Source organism: Podarcis bocagei, assembly GCF_964188305.1.
Source record: "Podarcis bocagei genome assembly, chromosome: 3".
NCBI classification, from domain to species: Eukaryota; Metazoa; Chordata; class Lepidosauria; order Squamata; family Lacertidae; genus Podarcis; species Podarcis bocagei.
Genome location: NC_138127.1, coordinates 94,311,359 through 94,335,617, shown reverse-complemented (window position 1 = coordinate 94,335,617; position 24,259 = coordinate 94,311,359). Strand labels below are relative to the sequence as shown.

At 46.4% G+C, this 24,259-nt stretch overlaps 1 long non-coding RNA gene across 2 annotated transcripts in view; it reads left to right on the top strand.

The window, feature by feature from the left end:
* LOC308584210 overlaps positions 1-11,947 on the top strand; it is a 31,318-nt gene extending 19,371 nt beyond the window's left edge. The window contains exons 2-3 of one of the 2 annotated variants that reach the window (XR_014006643.1): positions 11,032-11,212; positions 11,783-11,947. This is a non-coding gene — a long non-coding RNA (uncharacterized lncRNA). Of the gene's footprint in view, positions 1-10,253; positions 11,213-11,782 lie in introns of those variants that run through there. The other variant, XR_014006644.1, reaches the window with a different exon arrangement.
* The last annotated feature ends 12,312 nt before the right edge of the window (positions 11,948-24,259 follow it).

The window sequence follows — 24,259 nt, the reverse complement described above, 5'->3', positions numbered from 1 at the left end:
GGGGGACGCTTTTTGGATAGCCTCGTCTGCTACTGCCGTTTGGGTTCCCTCCAGCTCCCAGCTAGCACATCTCAGCTGTCCGTGGCTCATTGGTAAATAAATGCATTTATGCAACAGGTTGCAAAACTCTTCCTGCCATTCTCACGGCTGAGCAGCAAAGGCATGATACAACATTAAATCCTTTGGATATAGAAATCCTTTAGTGCACCGAAAGCAGAGTGAAAATAAACCCAAAGTGCCATCTCAGAGGTGCAGAATAACCCCATATTAGTTGTTCGCATACTGATGTCCTGATTCAACACTGAAGCCACAAGCTTTGCAGATCCTCTCCGGTTGCAAGTTTACTTGAGTTCACAGAAGTGGTTGCCAGCTTGAATTTCTGCTGGTGCAGAAAGGAGATCAAAGTACCTGTGTGTATGGGAGAGAGAGGAAGCCGCCTTATGCTGTTGCCCAGCTAGCTCATTACTGTCCTTCCCAGGGTCTCAGCTACAGGTCTTGCTCATCACCTGCTAGGGACAGAAACATGTACTCTGCCACTGAGATATAGGCTGTGTGCACACGCAGAAGCATGCAGAAGCTGCATTTCACAGTATGCTTTCATATAGTACATAGCGGTTTGCAGTTATACACACCTTTGCAAGATAACATAATCTAAAAGAGCACCCATTATCCCTGCTGTCCGCACACACAGGTGAGCATGTTTTCAGACTATTGTGTTCTCTGTTGCCCTCCCCTAAATTAGTGTTTCCACAGGCTGTGTGCATGTGTTTCACAGTCTTCTGAAAAGGGGCCTGAAACTGGTGTGCTGATATATGGAGGATATATATCAGTATAACGAGGCAGCTAAGTTACTGTACTTCTTCCTAGTTTGCCTATTTGATTCATAGCCAAATAGTTAAACATAGTGAGAGGTCCTGCAAGATCAGTAGATCTGCCCCAATAGGAGAGAACTTAAGAAGGTGGTGTGTGGGTGTGCGGGTGTGCGCATGCGCAGCACTTGAGAAGTATATTCTCAGCACAAAACGGATTATAACAATTACAGCAGAATGCATTTTACATTGACATGGGGATGGTGCCGTATGTATAGACTGGAGTTTGGTAGAAAATGCACTTTTTTTGTGTGTGTGGGGGTTGTTTAACTAATAACCCAGAATGCAGTGAAACCCGTACCTGCTCCACTGAAAAATCCTCTTAACATGCGCCCTTCTTTCTCACCTTTCTTATATCATCCAAAACCGGTTTGAAATCCATATAGTGATATCAGTTTCATAATCTCTCTGACCTGGCAACATATCGTGAATCATGATGTGTGTGCTATGCAAGGATCACAATGTGGGGGAAAGCATGAAGCCAACCAATGCTTCTACTATATAGCTCCATAATTATTTCAGACATCCTGATATATTGGTATATCACAACGTTTAGCTGGTGCTGTATCACAATGATTAAAACCAGATATCGCCCAGCCCTAGTGCCAAGTCATCATCATCATCATCATCATCATCATAATAATAATAATAATTTATTTATACCCTGCCCACCTGGCTGAGTTTCCCCAGCCACTCTGGGTGGCTCCCAATCAAGTGTTAAAAACAATACAGCACTAAATATTAAAAACTTTCCTAAACAGTGCTGCCTTCAGATGTCTTTTAAAGATAAGATAGCTGCTTATTTCCTTGACATCTGACGGGAGGGCATTCCACAGGGTGGGCACCACTACCGAGAAGGCCCTCTGTCTGGTTCCCTGTAACCTCACTTCTCGCAATGAGGGAACTGCCAGAAGGCCCTCAGAGCTGGACCTCAGTGTCTGGGCAGAACGATGGGGGTGGAGACGCTCCTTCAGGTATACTGGACCGAGGCCATTTAGGGCTTTAAAGGTCAGCACCAACACTTTGAATTGTGCTCGGAAACGTACTGGGAGCCAATGTAGGTCTTTCAAGACCGGTGTTATATTGTCTCGGCGGCCACTCCCAGTCACCAGTCTAGCTGCCACATTCTGGATTAATTGCAGTTTCCGAGTCACCTTGAAAGGGAGCCCCAAGTAGAGAGTGTTGCAGTAGTCCAAGAGGGAGATAACTAGAGCATGCACCACTCTGGCGAGACAGTCTGCAGGCAGGTAGGGCCTGAGCCTGCGTACCAGATGCAGGTGGTAGACAGCTGCCCTGGACACAGAATTGACCTGCGCCTCCATGGACAGCTGTGAGTCCAAAATGACTCCCAGGCTGCGCACCTGCTCCTTCAGGGGCACAGTTGCCCCATTCAGGACCAGGGAGTCCCCCACACGCACCCGCCCCCTGTCCCCCCAAAACAGTACTTCTGTCTTGTCAGGATCCATCCTCCAACCGCCTCCAGGCACTCACACAGGACCTTCACCGGTTCTGCTTTAAAAGAGAGGTAGAGCTGGGTATTATCATGATGGGAGGGCGTTCCACGAGGAGGGTGCTACCACAGAGAAGGCCCTCTGCCTGGTTCCCTGTAACTACACTTCTCGCAGTGAGGGAACCGCTAGAATGCCCTCAGAGGTGGACCTCACTGTCATCTTACCTCCCCACAAATGTTGTACAAACAAAGACAAATGCTTGATAAACAGGCCATCTGGAAGCAACTCAGGCTCTCTTGCTTTATTTATTGCATCCATATCCCCTCTTTTCTTCCATCATGGACCTCAAGGTGGCACATCCAGGTGGCCTTTCGTGCAGGCGCTTAACAAATCCACACCTGCTTAGCTTCTACATTGCTTCAGCAAGGTGGCAGCCTCATGTCCCCTCAGGCCCTAACCCAAAGCACTATTTAAGACATCTCTCGATCCCAAAAGCAGTAGCCCTAGATGCTGGCACATTTAGAAACACCAGCATACTGGGAGATTAACTAGACCAGATTATATAACAGGACAGGGGAGAAGCTCAATTTAGGATCTTGACCTCAGTTATACGATACCCTTCCTTCAGAACAACTTCCTGGGTAATCTTTTAGACCTTGAGAGTGTTACCCTCAGTCACCTGACACTGTCACTTAGAGGACACTTGTAATCAATGGGAATAGGGCCGATATAGTACAGACAACGTAGACTTCAAAGGAGATACAGCTGCTTTATGGAATAAGCCCCAAGCGCCAAATGATGCGTAAGAGGAGTCACAAAATGATTAATGGATACAAATGGGAGAGGCTCTAGAAAATTAATTGTAGAATTAAGGCCAGAATATGTTTTGTGATTAATGACTTCAGGTTTGTGAAGCATTTTGCACAGAGAAAACACTGTAGCAATTGCCACAGCTGCCAGATTGCAGTTATTACCGGGGTTGAGAGTCATATTGGCCTGCAATTCAAAGTGCCACTTCCTGCTAGTTTTGCGGCAACCACCACAAAAAGGACAACCCAAAATGGGCCAGATTGGGAGCCATGCCTGAGACTTCCATTCTTGCCCCTCTGTATTCATTTAAGGACAAATGGAAATTGAACCAAATGGGCCACATTTGTGGGGCTTTCACAGAGCCCCTACTTTCAGATGGAATTCAGCTAGCACCCTCAGCTTGTGGAATTACAGTTGATTTTGTTTGTTGCTCTTATGCAACAAACCTTCTTTGCCCTCCCAAAACTGGACTTTTGCAATAAGGAAAGTGACAGGAAAATTCACTGGGAAATGTGGGTAAGAAAGACCCTGGAGAGTATGCCACAACTGCAGCTAGAATTTTGTTAGCTAAGAATTGGAAATCACAAGAAGTCCCAACAGTGGAGGAATGGCAAATGAAGATGATGGACTTTTCGGAGCTAGCCAACCTGACTGGAAGAGTCCTCGACCAGAAGGAGGAGGAGTACCAGGAGGAATGGATGAAATTCAAAGACTATTTAGTTAAATATGTTAAGATAACTTAATTGGAAAAGCTTGCAAATATCAGATAGGCTTAGGATTTAAATATGTGATGTTACAGAATAATATGTTTAAAGTCAAAATGAAAACAAAGAAAGATGTTAAGTGATTAAGTTAATTTTATGAGAAAATTGGTTTTGGAAAACTGTTACAATGATATACACTGAAATTCAGCCAGGGGGATTTGAGGAAGTCACTTAACAATAAAAAAATTCCTTCCATTTTGACTATGGCAGACCAACACGGCTACCTATCTATCACTTAACAATGTTACTAAGATTGGATTGAGTACAATTAAGATGTTTGTTTAATTTTTTTTGGAAAACCAATAAAAAATTTTGAGGGGGGGGGGGAAAGAAAGATCCTGGAGAGGCACTGCCAGTCATTGTAGAGAATAATGAGCAAGATGGACCAATGGTCAGCCTGGATAGTTCAGTTGGTTAGAGCATGGTGCTGGTAATGCTAAGGTTGCAGGTTCAATTCCCATATGGTGGGTTGCGTGGGGGTTGGGCTAGAAGATCCTTGGGGTCCCTTCCAACTCTACAATTCCATGATTCTATGATTTGAATCTATGACTCCGTATAAGCCAGCTTCCTATTTTTTTTATGTCTAACCTCCCTGTATACTAATCAGAATGAATGCTCAATAAATTGCTGACACTGTCTAACCTCCTTGCAAACTTTGGGCAAATGAATCAGGACAAATGCTTGATAAACAGGTCATCTGGAAGCAGTGCTGGTTCAATTTCCCATTCATCCCAAAATACATGCATGCTCCATGGGCTCACAAGCCTAGAAGCCAACACAGACTGGTGTTTTCTCACACAGCCTGTTACAGGAGGAGACGGCAGTGAGAATCATAATTCAGAAAGACAAAAATCAGAGGGTACTATTTCATCATCATACACAGCAATTGCTACAACCCCCCCTTTGAAAATATCACCCCCACCTTCAAGCCTTTCTCTCTCACACACAAACCACTTCCTCACTTCCCCTAACAAATCGGCATTCTGCAGGTGCTACCTGTAGAAGTGTTACCACGCTGTTGATGAGCTGTTGAAGGAAGGTGGGGACTCTGCTATCAATTCCCCAACAACAGATCCGATCCGTTGGGCAAGGAGGAGGAAAGTGGCCCCTGGATTGACTCAGGTTTATCAACTTGGTCAGTGGTTTGTTCGGCTGGAACTTTGGAGATATGCATTTGGGAAAAGATGATGATCATTATCAATTAATCACTGTCCTTGACTGTACTGTATGGCATTTTAATATATAAAAGAATCTGAGCTGTGAATTACACACTATCCCTTTTAAGCACATTCAAAGCATATTCTTTCCCTCAAGGAATTCTGGGAACTGTAGTTTACCCCTCCTAGAGTTACAATTCACAGCAACCCTTAACAAACTACAATGCCCAGAATTCTTTGATGAGGAGAATGTGCTTTGAAGGCATGGTTTGTACACAGCAAGGAATTAAGAAACACACAGAATTAAATGCTGCCAATGTGGTAATTACAGAGTGCATACTTTGCTTGCAGAAAATCCATGGTCTCTCCAGTAGTAAACTAGGCAAGACCTCTGACTGAGATCTTGGAGAGTTGCCATCAGTCAAGGATAGATGGAACAATAGTATGTCTCAGTATAAGATAGCATAAATGTTCATACATCAAGATAACTCAAGAAGCTTCTAGAACCATGAATGTGTGTGGTTGAAGTGATTGTTGTCTTTAAGATCTGTGCCAGTTTATTCTGCATGTGACCTTCTCTGTCAGATTAAGACAAATATACCTTTGTAACCTCAAAATCCCCTCTACGACTGGCGAAAGCAGAACAAAACGTACAGAGAAAGTTGAGCTATGTTTCATTTACCCAAAGCATGCACATCACAGAAACCAGCCATTTTTGGTATACAACTTGTATACCAGACTGGCGTAAAATTGTTTGATTTTATTCTGTTGTGCTTTGTTTGCTTTTGCCCTGTGTGAGGAAAGTAAGGCAGGCGGGCTTTTTTTAATAAATAGGCCACTGTTCCCAATGTAGTGCACACAACTGAATTAGCTGTCACAACGCTGGCTGATTAAAATCAGCTCTCATATATCCAGATCCTTGTAAGTATTGACTTTTCCATTGATTTGTGTCTGCGCTAAGAATAAAGCTCTGGTACCAATCTGTAGAAATGCTCAATCTCCTGTGTTGGGAATCTGTTTATACATTCAGCAGGATCAAGTGAGAAAACAGATTTTCTTGGACTCCTCCATTTCAGGCAGTTGGGAAGTTGCAAGTTTGAATGCTCGTGTCAAGATGCTGGACTAGATAGGATTTTGGCTTGAATTTGATTTAAAAGTATAGCATGTACTCAGACTGTATGTTTTAGTGGTCTCTGCTTTACTTGACAGTGACTGGCAATACAGTGGTACCTTGGGTTACAGACGCTTCAGGTTATAGACTCCACTAACCCAGAAATAGTACCTTGGGTTAAGAACTTTGCTTCAGGATGAGAACATAAATCATGCTCTGGCGGCGCGGCAGCAGCAGGAGGCCCCATTAGCTACAGTGGTGCTTCAGGTTAAGAACAGTTTCAGGTTAAGAACGGATCTCCAGAACAAATTAAGTTCTTAACCTGAGGTACCGCTGCATGTAGAAAAGAATAAGCTTGCAAGGTAAAAAGTTGGTACATTCGATCCATGGGACAATCTGTACAGCGGTTGCGGAGCCAAGGACTGAAATCTCATTAAGTGTGACTTCTAAACAGGTGGACATGAACAGTTGTATGTCTTATCACTAAGAAGGAAGGCAACTGCTCAGCCTTGGATACAAGCTTATTGAGTCCCAGGCTTCAATTTAGCAGGACCCTGAGATGATACAGCAAAAGGGCACACTTGAAGTATGCTTGTCATGAGATGCGGAGCTGACTGCTGAGAAAAATTTACATGACTCAAGTTTCACTCCATTTGTTTTTGAGGAATCCGCTGGTGCTTTTTGTGTGTTTCAGTGACAGCAAACGACATCGAGCTTTTGCACTCTGAAAGGCAACTGTGACTTAGGTGCATAGCACAGGGCGTGACGACCATAATAGCATGGAACACTGTGCATTATAAAGCCACATTTCTCAAATTAGCCAGGGGGGGGGAGTCTAAGCATAGGGACAAACAGGGATGGCTATTACATGCAGCTGAACTTATACATGGCTATACAAGGGATACCCACTTTGTCTGCTCAGTGCTGCTGTCTAGACTCTATACTAATGTTATGTACTGAGTTGAATAGGATCCAAAAGGCAGCAGTCTGATTGGTCCTAGGGCAATAGGATTCAGAATGCAGCAGTCTGATTGGTCCTAGAACAAAGGATCCAGAATGCAGCAGTCTGATTGGTCCACAGGAGCCACCCAATCCAGCTCCAGGTGGAAGTGAATCCGCAACCTGATTGGCCTACAGGAGAATACCAGAATTAGCCAATCACATGGGGCCCATTGTGTAAATAATGTATATAAAGCAGACATTCTGGGGGAACTTCCATTCCTCCTCACCACTATGAGCTGAATAAAGAGCATGAAATCCACTCTCAACTCCATTTCAACTAAATTATAGGTTCACAGCCCAAGGGCCTGAGTGAGTGAGCGAGCTGCTCTAATGTCCCCAGTGATGCTTTGCAGACAAAGCTAAGTTTCTAGACCGCTATTGGGTTAGCTGCTGTGATGTCACAGAGGAGCCTAGACCTAGGAAGTGAAATACAAGGATAAACTGAGAGGGAATGCTTTGGCACTGGAATTTCAACTCCACCGGCTAATTTTAGTGCCAATAAACCCCTTCACCTTCGCCTGTATGATGTAGGCTTCCAGAGGACACCTCAGTGGTGCAAATTGACTGAAGGGAGAATACGGTGCCCAGAACGCGACCTCATAATGCACCCTGCCAGACAAATTCCAGTAATGTATATAGGAGTGACTGAGGTTCCTCAAATGCTCTGAGAGGGGCCAGGGCAGGCTATGAAGCTTTCAAAGTGGGTATCGCCTCTCCATTTCACAGCTTCCCATTCCCTCCCCTCCCCACTAATCCCAGAAGTGCTTACATTGGATGCCCCGGGATTGGCCCCCTTGTGAACCTGGCTAGGTTGCTTGAATCCTGGGGGTGGGGAGATAGGGGGGCCAGTAATGAAATCCACACGTTCTTCCCCGATTCTTCCTTACTTTTTATCAAATCACCCACCCACCCCCTGAACCCTCCTTAAAGTAGCTAAGGGACAGAAGCTTAAAAAGAACGGCATACAAACCCCGCCTCTCCCTTCATGAAAGGAATCGGAAGGAATATTGTTTGCTGTGAACTGTTTCCGAAATCTTTTCTTGACAGGACATACCTGAGTTGAGTGGGAAGAAGACTCCCACCGCAGGTAGCTTATTTTGGATGTCGCGGATTATCAGCAAATGACTGGTTATTTATGTTATTGTTATTTTAATTTTATTTCCAGGGTCAGGGGAGAGAGTTGCTCGTGGGGTTTTCTGCCTCAAATTCCAAAATACCTTTATCAACTTTTGGTACTATGCATCTTGATTCGGAGTGTTCTTTTGCCATTTACTCACCTGTAGCCCTCGGGGAGAAAATGTCTTGCACTGGCCCTAACCATAACCAAATTTACATATTTGTGTGTAAAGTCATTTGCCCACATTTTTCTCTCCCTACCTTGTCTGCCCCTCCATCCCTGTGTTGTTTCTGCACTATGTCACATCCACAGCATACATTTAAAGGACATTTATATGACTTTAACAGGCAGGGCTTCTGCCCAAAGAATCATGGGAATTGTAGTTTACCCCCTCAGAGAGCTATAATTCCCAGCACACTTAACAGACTACATTGTGCTTTAAATGTAGTGCTGTGGATGTGACCTTAGAGACTATAAGCTCCATGGCAGCTGGGCCCTATCTGTTTAACTCCATGTTGCCATGCCAACTGAGGCCCAGCATGATCACCAAGCACCCAAGGGGCAACTGTCGAAGCTCAAAAGGACCGCAGGGACCACTGGCATTGACACTTGTTTTGGGTTCCCTACATCAGGCAGCTGGGAGTTGCCATTTGAATTTCTGCCTTGCTTTGTGGACATTGTGCAAATGAAAATGGTGGCTCCTGAATCAAAGTGTCACCACCACCACTGCCTATAGGAGGCCCACTGATATAGGAGGCCCATCAGTAGTAACAGTAGTTGTCATTGTCATAGTAAATAAGTAGTTCATCAGATCCAAATACTGAGTTTACCTTGGTGTGGTTTTATTTATTTAGTTTACCTAAAAGGTAAAGGTACCCCTGCCCGTATGGGCCAGTCTTGACAGACTCTAGGGTTGTGCGCCCATCTCACTTAAGAGGCCGGGGGCCAGCGCTGTCCGGAGACACTTCCGGGTCATGTGGCCAGCGTGACAAAGCTGAATCTGGCGCGCCAGCGCAGCACACGGAAACGCCGTTTACCTTCCCGCCAGTAAGCGGTCCCTATTTATCTACTTGCACCCGGGGGTGCTTTCGAACTGCTAGGTTGGCAGGCGCTGGGACTGAGCAACGGGAGCGCACCCCGCCGCGGGGATTCGAACCGCCGACCTTTCGATCGGCAAGCCCTAGGCGCTGAGGCTTTTACCCACAGCGCCACCCGCACCCCTGTCTTAGTTTACCTAGGGTTGCCATATTTCAAAAAGTGAAAATCCGGACACAAAAGTTGTTGAAAGCTCCTTTTTTGGCAAATTTCTGGGCTTTTTTTTTTGGGAAATCCGCCAAAATCAACACTTCCGACATGGGTTGCCATACTTCCAGATTTTCCCAGACACTGTTTCTGACGGCCGAATCCAAGCTATGTCCAGGAAATCCCAGGCGTGTGGCAGCCCTAGTTTACCGCCCTTTATCTGTAGATCTCCGGGAAGTTCACAACATTACTAGGAGCCACCACAAACAGTCCAAATGAGACCTCTCCTCTCTTCCAATGTACCCTTTATCAAAACAGAGACATTTACTGACAAGTGCTCAAGTCGTGCAACAGCTTTGGGGCCCAAATGCAAGGGAAACCCCAACGAAAGACTGAACTGGGACAAATTCAGCAAAATCTCTACAAAATCTCTAAGAAAGGAAAAGAGCAGCTGAAATCCCTCCCTCAGCTACCCAAAGGGAGGGAGAACTTCAAGCTACAGAGATAGCACCTGTTAACTAACGCACCATGCTCAATACATTGACACTCATAAATGCCATGCGCGTCTCCTCCAAGTACAATTAGGTGTGGAAAATTAAGCTTCCCACTCACCCCCAGCCGCCCCAGAACAAACAGAGCCTAGTTTAAACATTTCAGTTTTGATGCTAGAGGAATTATCTTTGGAAATAGTCCGACAGACAGACAGACAGACAGACACCAGTTCCTTCCCCACCCCAGTGCAGCTGCCCCTTCTAGGCTGTATCCCCGCAACCAAAATATAAAATAAAATTATGTAGCAGTGCTCTTGGTAATAAGTAACAGTGAAATGTTCTGATTGGTGATCTAGTGTAAGCTTGGGGGAATGTATCCCAGTGGGAGACCTTGTCAAGTCTGTATGTCTCTGATACCCTTCATTAGTGACCTCGAAGGGGAGTCAGCCTCATGCCAATGGAATTCACAGTGACACTGAGACTCTGTGACAGCGTGCATGTGGAAATCCAGAGGGGAAAGAGGCCTGTTGGGTTCATAAGGCGGTGTTTTTCCAGGGTAGACCACCCCTTGAAATAATGGAGCCATATTTACCGCAAGCCTTCAGGCCAAGATGTCAGGAAAGCAGGGGGTGGTGCAGAAGTAGCCTTGTTGGGGAAAATAATAATTTCATAAACCTGCATTTTGATCCTTCCGTTTTCTTTTGAGTCTACGGCCTAGCTGAACTGAAAGGGCCTGTACCTGCCGTTTTACAGCACAGAACTAGCTGCTTTTAGGTACTGTACATAGTGAATGTCTATTCCACAATGCTGAAAAGAATAATCCGTTAGACTCTGTGAGGTTGCCATTGTATGCATGAAAAGGGAATCAGCTAGGCGTGGCAATAGTGATTCATCTTGAATTGTTTTGGAGACTGATGAAATAGGACATTAAAAGGCATTTAATGAGCATTTGAGGGTTAACTGCAATAGATTTTGCTAAGTGTTAAATCAATCAATCAATCTCCTTTATTGGCATAGTAAAAGTACTTCATATACATGGATTGGAACACAGGTAACAAAACATAGTAGGAGGTAAGACTGTCCAGATGTCGGGAGATACAAAGGTGATTCTTACGACCTATGGAGGACGTAATTTCATGGTGTCACTCAAAAATATTGCCACATTCTCCACAATGTCATCCTTAACATTATTCAACAGGTAGGTCACCCTGGAAGAATCAGTACAATAGATCCCCTCCTCCTTCAATAAGGGTGGCCCAAATACTTAAAATATATATTTGCATTAAATGGGCAATGAAATAAAACGTGATGGATTTGACCTGTTTTGTGCCATCTCAAATCAAGGATGGGAAATCTGTGGCCCTCCAGATGTTGCTAGATGACAACATTCATCCTTCTTGACCACTGACCGTGCTTACTGGGGCTGATGGGGATTGGGAGTCCAACAGCATCTGGAGGGCACCATCTTCCCCACCCCATATTAAATCAAACTTTACATTTTTACGTTTCATCCAAGCAAAGTCATCATAACAAGGGGAGTTCTTCTGCCTAGCTTTGGTGGAGAAACCCTTTTGCTTAAATCTCTCTCTCTCTCTCTCTCTCTCTCTCTCTCTGTGTGTGTGTGTGTGTGTGTGTGTCTCGTCATCCCCCACACTCCCTAGAGCAAGAGTTCAGAGGGTCAGGCCACTTCTGTGTGCAGGAAGGCATTGCTGAGATTTTCAAAGCAGAAGCCAGTGATCAGTGATCATTTTCTCTTGTTTTCATGCAGCTGTCTCTCAGGAATGCAATCTTTTACAGTGGAATTTGGCATCCCTGAGATCCAGAAGAGAGGAAACCAGCAAGTATTTCTGCCAGATGGGCTGGAATGCACGGGGGCAAGGGGGGGGAGAAACTAGGTCTGTTTAAACAGAATTTTAGATCTGTATCACTTAAACATGGAACTGGATTCTTAAAGAATTGTTGCAAGATTAAACAGTCAATGCAAAAGCAAACCGAAGACCAGCCCAGACATGATGGGGTCATCATTCAAATCACCCCTATAAAGTGTGGTATCTTAGAATAAAAACACAAAGAGGAGGTCTGAACTGTCTCCCTTTGGATCATAGCAGTTAGTTGCTCCAGCAAATTTACTTTATTCCTGGCACTAGTACTAGAAGTGACCTGAAATCATAATAAAAGAGCCTATCCAGGGCTTGTAAAGACATTAGTCTTTTGGGGCCTGGGCACAGCTTGTCTGAGGCCTGGGGTAGGAGTCTTGTTAGAAGTTAAAAACACAAACAAAAAAGCAGCTGGTCCCTGGCAGGGGCCCCTGACCACCTTAGCCCATCTAGGCCTGAGGCAAGTGTGACTCACAGCCTCCCCTTCTCATGGACCAATTTGTAAATACAGTGGTGCCCTGCAAGACGAATGCCTCACAAGACGGAAAACTCGCTAGACGAAAGGGTTTTCCGTTTTGGAGGTGCTTCACAAAACGAATTTCCTATGGGCTTGCTTCGCAAGACGACAATGTCTTGCGAGTTCCTGCTGGTTTTTTCCCCTCCCCCCCTTTTTCTAAGCCGCTAAGCCACTTATCAACTGATCTGATCAGCAGATAAGCCACTAAAAGCCGCTAATAGCACTAATCTGCTAATCCTTCAATGGGCTTGCTTCGCAAGACGAAAAAACCGCTAGGCAAAGAGAATCACAGAACGGATTCTTTTCGTCTTGTGAGGCACCACTGTACCTGTGTATATTCCCACAGTGGACTTCCGGTTCCCAGAACTCCAGGAGGTAAGGAAGTGCAAACCAAGTGGTGTGGACAACGACACAGTACAAATACTGCTGCTGCTGTACTGTGAGTTGGGAAGGCCGCTCCCTCCTCAGGCTGATTCCACCAGGCCCAGGGGGCGGGGCCAGACTGACTCACCACTGCCACAGCTTAAGAGGCCGCACGAGGCACCGGAACACCACTGCTGCTGCTGCATTGTGAGTTGGGAAGGCCGCTCCCTCCTCAGGCTGATTCCACCAGGCCCAGGGGGCGGGGCCAGACTGACTCACCACTGCCACAGCTTAAGAGGCCTCATGAGGCACCGGAACACCACTGCTGCTGCTGTTCTGTGAGTTGGGAAGGCCGCTCCCTCCTCAGGCTGATTCCACCAGGCCCAGGGGGCGGGGCCAGACTGACTCACCACTGCCACAGCTTAAGAGGCCTCATGAGGCACTGGGACACCATTGCTGCGGCTCCACTGTGGGGGTTGAGGAAGGCCGCTCCCTCCTGTAGGCACACTCTTCCAGGCCTAGGGGGCGGGGCCCACACTCGCCACCGCTACTGTTTTAAGGACACTGATGTTGCCGCGGCAAATGCTTAATATGTTTTTATATATTTTAAAATGTTTTATAGGGGTTTTTATTTTTTACTTTGTTGTCACACCATGAACGGTGGTTTTTATTGATGTATTTCTATTTTGTTCTGTTTTAGTTTGGTTTGGGTTGGCTATTGAGTGGGGTGGGGATTTGTTGTGTTGGTACAATTGTTTTGGATTTGACTTGTTTCTATTCTGTAAATGGAGGTTGGTTTGAGGCTTGGGATTGCTACCGTAGTGGGGCGAGGGAGGTATGGCGGTGGGGGCAGATGTCATAGGCGAAGGGGATTGAGATATGGATATGCTCGTACCCCTTCCAATCTGCGCCCCATCCCGAGGGACGAAGGTAGGGTGAGCAAGGATTACTCACCTCCGTCACTGGTGTTGTGCAATGCCAGGTCTATAGGCAAAAAAACCGCCACCCTGCGAGACTTCTTCACCTCGCAGGGGGTTGACCTGGCTTGTGTGACGGAGACCTGGGTGCGCGAAGGGGAAACTGTCACCTTACGAGAGATGGCGCCCCCAGGTTTCTCCGTCCTCCACCAGTCGCGGACTGTGGGCCGGGGGGGAGGGGTGGCATTATTAATCCGAGAAGACTGTTCTTTCAGGGCTCTACCATCGCCATCGATCCCCGGCATTGAATGTGTTGGCCTAGTGTGGGGCTCCGAGGTGAGCTTGGCTGTCTGGCTGGTGTACCGGCCACCTAGCGCACCAGCAGCCACCCTGTCAGGCCTGTTGGAGGCGGTGGCTGGCTGGGCCTTGGAGTTCCCCAACCTATTGGTACTGGGGGACTTCAACATCCATGCTGATGCCACTCCCTCCTCACAGGCTCTGGACCTGGTGTCTTCCATGGCGACACTAGGGCTCTCCCAGTTTGTTTCGGGCCCCACACATCAAGCAGGCCACACGCTGGATTTGATCTTTGGCGCCGGTATAGATGTGATCATGTCTCCCTCGATGAAGGTGCCATGGTCTGATCACTACGCACTGAAAGCCAGGATTGATTTTCCACCCCTACCCCGCTTAAGTGGCGAGCCAATTTGGGCTCGCCCGCGGAGGCTGATGGACCCTAATAGATTCCGTCAGGCCTTGCGGGACCTTGCTCCCCCTGGCGACTCATTGACTGAGCTTGTTGAGGGCTGGAATACCCAGCTCCTGGCAGCCATCGATGAGATCGCACCTAAGCGCCCTCTGCGACCCCGCAGAAACCGGGCCCCCTGGTTTACCGAGGAGCTTCGGAAAATGAAGCGGGACCTCAGACGGCTAGAGCGAGTATGGCGGGGTGCCCGTGACGGAGCCTCAAGAACATCTTATAGGGTTTTTATGAAAACCTATGAGATGGCAGTGAAGGCCGCTAAGAAGTCTTACTTCTCGGCCTCCATTGCATCCGCTAGCTCTTGCCCGGCGCAATTATTTAGTATAATTCGGTCTTTAACGTCCCTTGAAGGACAGCCAAATTTAAATAACAATCTGACACACAGCTGTGAGGCATTTGCGAGCTTTTTTGCGGAGAAGGTCCTGTTGCTCCGCCATGACCTCCCTGCCAATTTGGATACAATAAAGGAACTGGAGGCCCCTCGACTGTCCTCGGGTCCAGTATTGGACCACTTTGACCGGATATCTCCAGCCGATGTGGACAGATTCCTCCAAGCTGGAAAGCCCACCACCTGTCCTCTTGACCCGTGCCCGTCATGGCTAATTAGAGCGTGTCCAGACGAGGTGCGGGCCCCCCTGGGGGATATCATCAATTTGTCCCTTGGCACCGGGATATTCCCAGGGGAACTGAAGGAGGCGGTGGTGCGTCCGCTCTTAAAGAAAACATCATTAGATCCCTTAGATCTATCCAATTACCGCCCGGTCTCGAATCTTCCATTCCTGGGTAAGGTGATTGAGAGAGCGGTTGCTGAACAGCTTGGTAGGTTCCTGGATGAAACATCTGCTTTGGATCCATTCCAGTCCGGCTTCCGTGCTGGCCATGGGACCGAGACGGCTCTGGTCGCCCTAACAGATGATCTCCGCAGACAGCTGGATCGAGGCGGGTCGGGGCTGCTGATTCTTTTAGATCTGTCAGCAGCCTTTGACATGGTCGATCACGAACTCCTGGACCACCGCCTTGCCGACGTGGGGATCCAGGGCACAGTCCTTCAATGGCTGCGCTCGTTTCTCTCTGATCGGGGACAGAGGGTGGCGCTTGGGGGGGAATTGTCATCGCATCACTCCTTGGTGTGTGGAGTGCCTCAGGGTGCGATTCTCTCCCCGATGCTTTTTAACATCTTTATGCGCCCCCTCGCCCAGCTTGTCCGGAGTTTTGGGCTGGGTTGCCATCAGTATGCTGATGACACCCAACTCTATCTGTTGATGGATGGCCATCCTAACTCGGCCCCAGACACACTGACCAGATGTCTGGAAGCTGTGGCTGGATGGTTACGTGGGAGCCGGTTGAAGTTAAATCCTTCGAAGACAGAGGTCCTCTGGCTGGGGCGGGACGATATGGGATCGAGGGGGCAACTCCCATCTCTTGCGGGGGTGCAATTAGTGCCAGCACCGTCCGTTAAGAGTTTGGGTGTAATCTTCGATACCTCCCTCTCTATGGAGGCGCAGATTACAGCTATAACAAAGGCGGCATTTTTTCATCTCCGCCAAGCTAAGCAGTTGGCCCCTTATCTCTCTCGCCCTGACCTAGCCACTGTGATCCATGCGACGGTCACCTCCAGACTGGATTATTGTAACTCGCTCTACGTGGGGCTGCCCTTGAGACTGACCCAGAAACTCCAGCGGGTGCAGAATGCCGCGGCGAGACTCCTTATGGGGTCTTCGCTGCGAGATCACATTCATCCAGTACTATACCAGCTGCACTGGCTCCCGGTGGAGTACAGGATCAGGTTTAAGGTGCTGGTTTTAACCTTTAAAGCCCTATACGGCCTAGGACCCTCGTACCTACGGGACCGCCTCTCCTGGTATGCCCCACAGAGAAACCTACGGTCTGCAAATAATAACACCCTCAAGGTCCCAGGCCTCAGAGAGGTTAGGCTGGCCTCAACTAGAGCCAGGGCCTTCTCGGCTGCAGCTCCAACCTGGTGGAACGCTCTGTCACAAGAGACTAGGGCCCTGCGGGACCTGACATCCTTCCGCAGGGCCTGCAAGACAGAGTTGTTCCGCCAGGCCTTTGGTCAGGGCGCAGCCTGACTCCCTCCTCTGGCAACCTGCACAGAATTTTGTTTAATCGGTTGCCATCTATTTGATTTTAACTAATTTTTATAATGAAATATTTTTAGAATGTGTTATTATTTGATTGTTTATTTGACTGTTGTTAGCCGCCCTGAGCCCAGCTTGGCTGGGGAGGGCGGGATATAAATTAAAATTTATTATTATTATTATTATTATTATTATCAAGGACTGCCCAATAGTGCAGATGGGAAACCATTGAGATAACAGTTCAATTAGAAGTACTCATGCATGGGCAAAAGCAAGCTCAGGAAAAATGACCCATGTGCATGACCTATGTGCATATTAACTCTCTGATGTGTACACAGTCTAAACGCGGATGATGTTGTGTTTCTCTGTTAGTTGCGCACTGAGAACAAAAATGTCAAGTAAGAAATGTGCGTTCCACATTGTGCTTCACAATTCAAATCAAAAAGTGGCACGTGCTGAGACAAGGCCTACTGCAGAGACTGGGGAGTTAAGCTGTTTGTCAGGGAACTAAAAATGTCAATACATCCAGTTTAAGGGAGCCCAAGGGTTCCTAAAATCCTACAGCTGAGGTGCATTTTGCAAAGGAAAGCAAAAATGCAGATACATAGTTATGGAGGTGCATGTGTGTGGGCCTATGATTTTGTTGCTGATTGTATTTAAATTGTTATTTTTAGGTACCTAAACACGACTTTTTAAAATTAAATGGAAGGTAATCCCTTCCCATAGGCATACAATCTATATGAATGCAGATTCATCACTGGGCGTCAGCGATCTACAACCTGCACTGCAAAGTTAGTAATTCTAGTCTGCACACTTGAATCTCAGAGATTTCTCTCTATATATATAAAGTCCAAAGGTCACTGGTAAGAGAAGAAAAGTTCTGATCAAAGTCTTATACGAAAGCCTGTTATCTGCTGGCCAGTAAGCCAGGACTGATTATGTCATGAACAACAACACAAGGACCAAGGACTGGGAACGCAGGGCAGCCTTAAGACTTGAGGGTGTGATACGAAGAGCAAAGTCAGGTGCTGGACTTTCCTTCATTGAAAGTTGTTAAACAGAGATTGTATCTCAATCTGTCCCAGGGTTCCCCGAAATGAGGGCTGACTGTTAAACCATCTCTGTAAGGGGAACTACAGACCTCGCAACAACTCTTAGCACCCTTAACAAAGTATAGCTCCCATAATTCTTCAGGGGAAGCCATGACTGCTGAAAGTGGTATCATAGTGCTTTACAGGGAGAATAGCAGGGTTCCAGGTGTGCAGCCCAGCAGGTTGGGGAAAAGGCATGGAAAAGGAGATGAGCCAAGGGGCTAAATGAGAGAAGAAGAATCCTGGCATGCAGCCTCTCAATGCATCAAGGAATATAAAGGGAGGCTTATCAATCGCTGGACTGCCACCAGAAAACAACTCAGCCCAGACTTGGTACTTTAAGGGCAGCGATTTGCAAAAAGCTTTTCATAGTGATGGGGGCAGGGGGGGATTTGCTAAAAACATAGAAGCTGGGCCCCGTAAAAAAAGAAGTTGGCAACCCCAGTTGTGAATCACACAGGGACATTCAGCAGGCCTCACACCTGCAGGCTGTGAAACTACCTATAAAAGTAGGCAGGGCCTGTTCTCGTTGGAGCTCTGCAGCCAGCAGAAACTGGAAAGACTAAAGCATTGTCTTCCCCTCAAAGTCTCTTTCCCCAGTGGCCAAAAAGAAGCAACAAAAAACAGACACCAGGGAATGGATGGATTGCATCACATGGCCATTCAAATAGCTGCTCTGCTATTAAGTAAAGTTGCTTCCAGCAACCTAACTAGGCAACGGGAATTGCATTACACAATCATTTCATAACAGGGCATGCTTACGAGTTCTCCGTGTGCACTACTGGCTTCCATTAGAAAATCTAAACTGGTATTCATCCCCCTCGTGCAAACTGTCTGGGTTTTGAAAAATTACCTTTGCTTGGGCAACGGTACTTGCCGCAGTTATTGTAGGAGCAGCAAGCAAGCAGAATGCAGGAAAGAAAATAAACATTGGGCTTAGACAGGAGGAGGAAACAGAAAAATAATTAAACATTTGCATTACTAGGCCTCTGCAAATGCTGCTACAGGGACGTGCCCCAAGCACTGTGTATAAAACAGGCAAATATCCAAGTGATTCTCTGCCCAAGTAGGCAAATAAACTGAGAGAGAAAATAGAAAACTCTCCAAATTGTTTGCAGTCAGACAGAAGAAGCAAATTTTTAGATCATGGGGTTTGCACATTAATATCCTATATACTCTCCCTTTCCTTTCCAGAAGATCATGAGGTAAACCAAAGCACTGCAGATTTTTTCTTACATTTATTCTGCTTTTGCCTTGCTCAGCTGTATCCTTGAACTGTGCTAATGCCTATTGAACGCAACTGGGCTTTTGCCACAAAGGTTAAGGCTGCACATAGTCTCCCAAGAACAAACCATTGTTTTACATTTCTACGCACGTATTCTCCCCGACTTTCACTGTACTTTCTCCCAAGTAAGTGCATGCAGGATTGTAGCTTAATTTGCTTCTGAAACCCTAAACGCAGGAGTGTGACTTACCTCCTGCCTATCAAATGATAAGAGGAATCTATTAATGTCTTGTTACTCATTTACTTAGCAGCCTGTCAGGAGTCAAGCCTACTTACTGTGGGATCACTCTGAACCTGTGGGACCTTAGTGGTATCAGGCAGGGATTCCGCCTGCACACCAGAGATGGGGATCATGTGGCCCTCCAGATGTTGCTGAATGACTTCCCCATCACCCCAACATCTGGAGAGCCACTGATCCCTGTGGTACACCCTTTTTGGTCAAAAGAGTGAATTGCAGGATAAACCTGCAAATAATTATCTTGAACAATATTTGGATAGAGTAGGAAAAAACTAAAAGTAAATGTTCTTTTTCCTGAACAAACTAGTGATAAGACCAGTTCCTTATTAAAGCTTTCGCTTGAATCTTGTATAGCAGAAAAGACAAGACAGCTGGCTTGCAGCTGATTTCTGCTGCAGAGAGAGTTCCTTTTCTTTATGCTTTGGCAGGAGGAGCAGGCTCTGACTCAGTCGTCCACCATGAGCGGTGATGCCATTGCTCATAAGGAACACCTGTTCCATGTGTGCTGCACTCAAGACACAGGCCTAGCATTTATAAGAAGGGCAGACGCTCTGATCTGTCTTTCACACATGTATTCTAGGCAGAGGACCCTGCTGCGCATGGAACACGATAAAATTCTGCAAAGGAGGATGGGTAAAGGAGCAGAATGATTCGGTGTTCTGAATCCAGCACAAGTCCCTCTGGAGAGGCAGCCTTTACTCCCAGGTGGCCAATTCACTCCTGACCTTAAGGCATTATCTTCTTTTTTTGACTGCAAATGGCTATACACATTTTGATTTGTGCTGCTACTATGCATTCTCTCTTATTCACAAATTCCCAGTTTGTCTAGCGACTTAAAATTTTTACACCACCGAGCCAGCTGTGGCTGTAATATATTGAATGTTGCAGCCCCTTGCTGTCATTTTGGAAGCAGATCAGTTTCCCCAAGGATGAAGCAACGAGGCAAAAATGCAGCTTGTCAGAGATTAAAGCAGCTTAATTCACACAGAGAAACAAAACTAGGTTTTTAGGTTATCATCCTCAATGACAAAGAGGGAGTCACTAGGACTCCTTGGATCATTGTTAGCAGAGAGGCACTCTCACAACGGAAGCAAAAATGCTTTTTTCCTCTGCGAAAATGACTGGGAGAGCGCAAGATTTGTCAATACAATTCTGATGCAATGCATGGGCTAGTTTTGGAATGTAAGATGGTGTACAAAGGACAGTCTCACATCTGTTGCTCCACACACTCTTGCCCTGACACCCTCCACAATGCAGCCCTCTAACAGGAAATGGTCCCTTCCTGCTTTAAGGGGATGTAGTATGCTTGCATGTGCTGTTTATGCAGAGCCACATTGTGCCCTTCTGCAAGAGCCCTGCATGGGCCAGCCTGCCGAGTGCCAGGGCTCAGAAACTGCTGGTTTGGTCACATCATTGCAACAGTGTCCCTTCTGGCATAGCAAGGCAACCGTTCACCTGGAGATGAGTGAGTAAAGAAAGGAAATCGGGAATAGAACAGGGATGGGAAAGAGGCATGATCAGAGGTTCAAGGACATATTCCGGCCAGGCAAAAACACTTGGAGTGTAGACTGAAAGACTGTCAACAGGTGGAAAGGTTTGGAGGGCCACATTCATTCTCTGAGATTCCCCAGCTGCAGGGTAGAAGCCAAACCTGCTGCCTGCTGCAGATGAATGCAGCCATTTAAAAAAAGGGGTGGCTCCTTTCTAAAAGGCCCCATCCTGGGTTCCTTTCGTTGAGCATACTAGACGTGCTTAGATATTTGACTGAATACATGAAAGCAGTGGCATAGTGTGGGGGTGGAAGGGGGCCCGGCCGCACCATCTGGGGGTTAGGGGGCGCAAATCCACGGGTTAGGGGGCACAAATCCACGGGTTAGGGGGCGCAAATTACTTGCCTTGCCCCGGGTGCTGACAACCCACGCTACGCCACTGCATGAAAGCTGAAAGCAGGGGTGCACAAGAGAGCCCTGTCCTCAATGTCTCTGCATGCATTGCACCACCCGCCCCCAACCCTGGACCATCCCTGGGTTCGCTTGAACATAAAACCCTACATGCATTTGGGAATCCCAATAAAGCAAGAGTCCCCTCATTTCAGAGAAGTCTCGTGCTCAAGTGAACACAAAGAGGCCTTCCCCATGCAATGAATAGATTGGAGGTGGCTGGGGTGACTCACATCAGGACAGTTTTGTTTGCCCCACCCCCATGTGCCCCCATTGCCTACTGCAATTGCTGTAATGAGAACTGGCTTTTATAGGTAGTAGTCCTGGGAAACATGAAACAAGAACCGTATTCCATCTTTGGTGGACATGTTCAACAACCCAGGGCTTTAGGCAGGCAGAGTTTGGGTTCATTTCAAATGTTACAGCCCAGATTGTAATACTGTTGGCCTTCTATCTGTTCCAGGGGGGCAGAAAGGGGAAATTATTCATAAGGAACTTGGGCAGAGATAGCAGGCAACTAGAAGGCTGCAGACTTTGCAATTAAGGACTGGATCACCGGGGTTTGGCAACTAGCCTTGGATTAAAAAAAAACTTACCTGGCATTGCAGTGCTAAGTGAATAGTGACTAAGGGCCAATTTGTGGCTAAGTGGCTGCCTGTCATCATATACACAGGCAAAAAGGATCTCTAAAATTGTTTGTACCACACAATGACTTTTGGGACTGGTTTATGCCTGCAAGCTAGATAAAGGCAGACTGACTTCTGGAATGATTGACCTCAATTCTGGGAGGAAGAGGAGAATCGACCCAGTACAGTGGTGCCCCGCAAGACAAATGCCTCGCAAGACGGAAAACTCGCTAGACGAAAGGGTTTTCCGTTTTTGAGCTGCTTCGCAAGACGAATTTCCCTATGGGCTTGCTTCACAAGACAAAAACGTCTTGCAAGTTTGTTTCCTTTTTCTTAACACCGTTAATACAGTTGCGACTTGACTTCGAGGAGCAACTCATAGAACGCAGTGTACATAGTAGCCTTTTTTGAGGTTTTTAAAGACTTTGGTGATTTTTGAAGCTTTTCCAAAACTTCTTTTGCAGCCATTTGGTAAGTTAAGCTTTTAAAACTTTTTTGGGGGGTTGGATTTTGGGTTGGGGTGTTTGGAATTCAAGGACTTGGTGTTGGGAAGGGGGTTGCAAGAATCTGGAAGCTTGTGGTTTTTTTCTGCATTTTTATGATTTTCTGTGACCATTGGGCCACTCTGCTGTTTTTTTAAAAAAATTATGGGTTAGAATTTTGAAATGCTCTTTACAGTATGTGTGACTTTAAAGAGCACTTAATAAACTCTTGTTGTACCAAATTTGGCTTTGTTTGGACTTTTTTGGACCATAGGAACGCATTAATTGATTTTCAATGCATTCCTATGGGAAACCGTGCTTCGCAAGACAAAAAATTCGCTAGGCGAAAAAATTCGCGGAACGAATTAATTTCGTCTTGCGAGGCACCACTGTACTTCAAAGTTCATTTTAATTGCTGGGGGTTATGTGCATAACAGTGTCAACATATTTTTAAATAAGAACCATGGCCATTTAATGCAAACAATCATGTGTGCACCTGACAGATACAGTCTACAAGAAGGCTGTGCCAGTTTCCTCTGCAGATTGCTGCTGCTGCACCAGTGGCACCTTCATTCTGGTGCTACAAAATACCCTTGTATGTAGACAAATTCATGGGGGTAAAGTCTATTGGTAGCATTTTGAACTGAGCTCAGAAATAAGACCCAATGGATATATTTTAGTACTGGGTGAGGTATGTTCTCAGAGCCCGATGCAAGTTGACCCTCAAGGAATTGTCTTCTGAGCTAACTGCAGTTTCTGAGTATTCTTCAGGAGTAGCTTCTCGTTTGCATTGCAGTAGTCTAACCTGAATGTTACCAGGGCAACCGCAGCTACATCCACACAAAAAAAGTCGGATCACCAGCCTCGGCTGGTAAAGGTGCTCTATGCCACTGTAGTCAGCTGGGCTTCTGGTGACAAAGCTGGATCCAAGAGCAGCACCAAACTGGGAACCTGAACCTTTAGAAGAGGGATTCTCAACACAGCACCCTTCAGATATGGGGAACTCCCACTCCCATCATCCTTGAACATTAACCATGTTGGCAGGGGCTTATTGTTTGCAGTGTCTGGAAGGTGCCACGCTGGCTACTCTTGCTTTTGAGGAAATGCAATTGCCACTTCTCATTAGAGAAATAAGGAATCTATAAATTCTTGCTTAATAGCTACTGCTTGGAGAAGCCAAGTGTGAAATAGTTTTATTCTTGTGAATAAGGTTTTCTTACTTTTTGCAGTCCTTTACTCCTAAATGAAAGCTAGCTTTAAGAAACGAGGTGCAGAAGAATCCTGCTTTTTGTTACCAGGCCTGCCACTACAATTCAACATAAACCTTGGAAAAGGAGGCTATTGTTCTGCCCCAAGCAAAGGAAACCTTGTCAAGGTTTGTATCATCCGTAAGTGCACAAGCTCTGAAACAATTAGACACATTCCTAATTATATCAGTTACCCATTCCTAGACAATAAAAAGAATTGGTTACAGATAGGATTGATGTTTAAATCTCTCTCCTGTAGGAGAGGTGAGTGTTTGGAAGCTAATCCCTGGCTGCAGGCCTCCCTCTGGTGGCTGCTTTGCAGGGAACACCCTGAAAGCACATGGTTTTTTTCCACCATAATTATTAGGGAGCACTAGAGTAGGGGTGGGCAGAAGGTAGATTGGGATGTATTGGTAAGAGCTCTGGTGGTTTACTTCAAATCAATCACAGCTCTTACTAGTACACCCGCATTGTATCTGGCACAGGTTTCTGGCTCCCATGGGTCTAAAAATACCAACTAAAAAGATTCCCCCCTCCTGCCCGCCCCCAAATCTGAAATTGGTTCTTGTATCAATCACAAATTCATAGGATGACCAATTTGCACATAAAAATGCTGTATGTTGCCTACTCTGGCCTAAACGACCTGATTGGATACTTTAAATTAATGAAGTCTTCTAACATATCGGTCTTCAACTCGTGAGTCAGCTGGGACCCACTACTCCAAGGAGGGGGAATTGTGGCTCTCCTTTACCATGATGGCTGGGGCTGATGGGAGTTGGAATTCACAATATGCAGAAGGC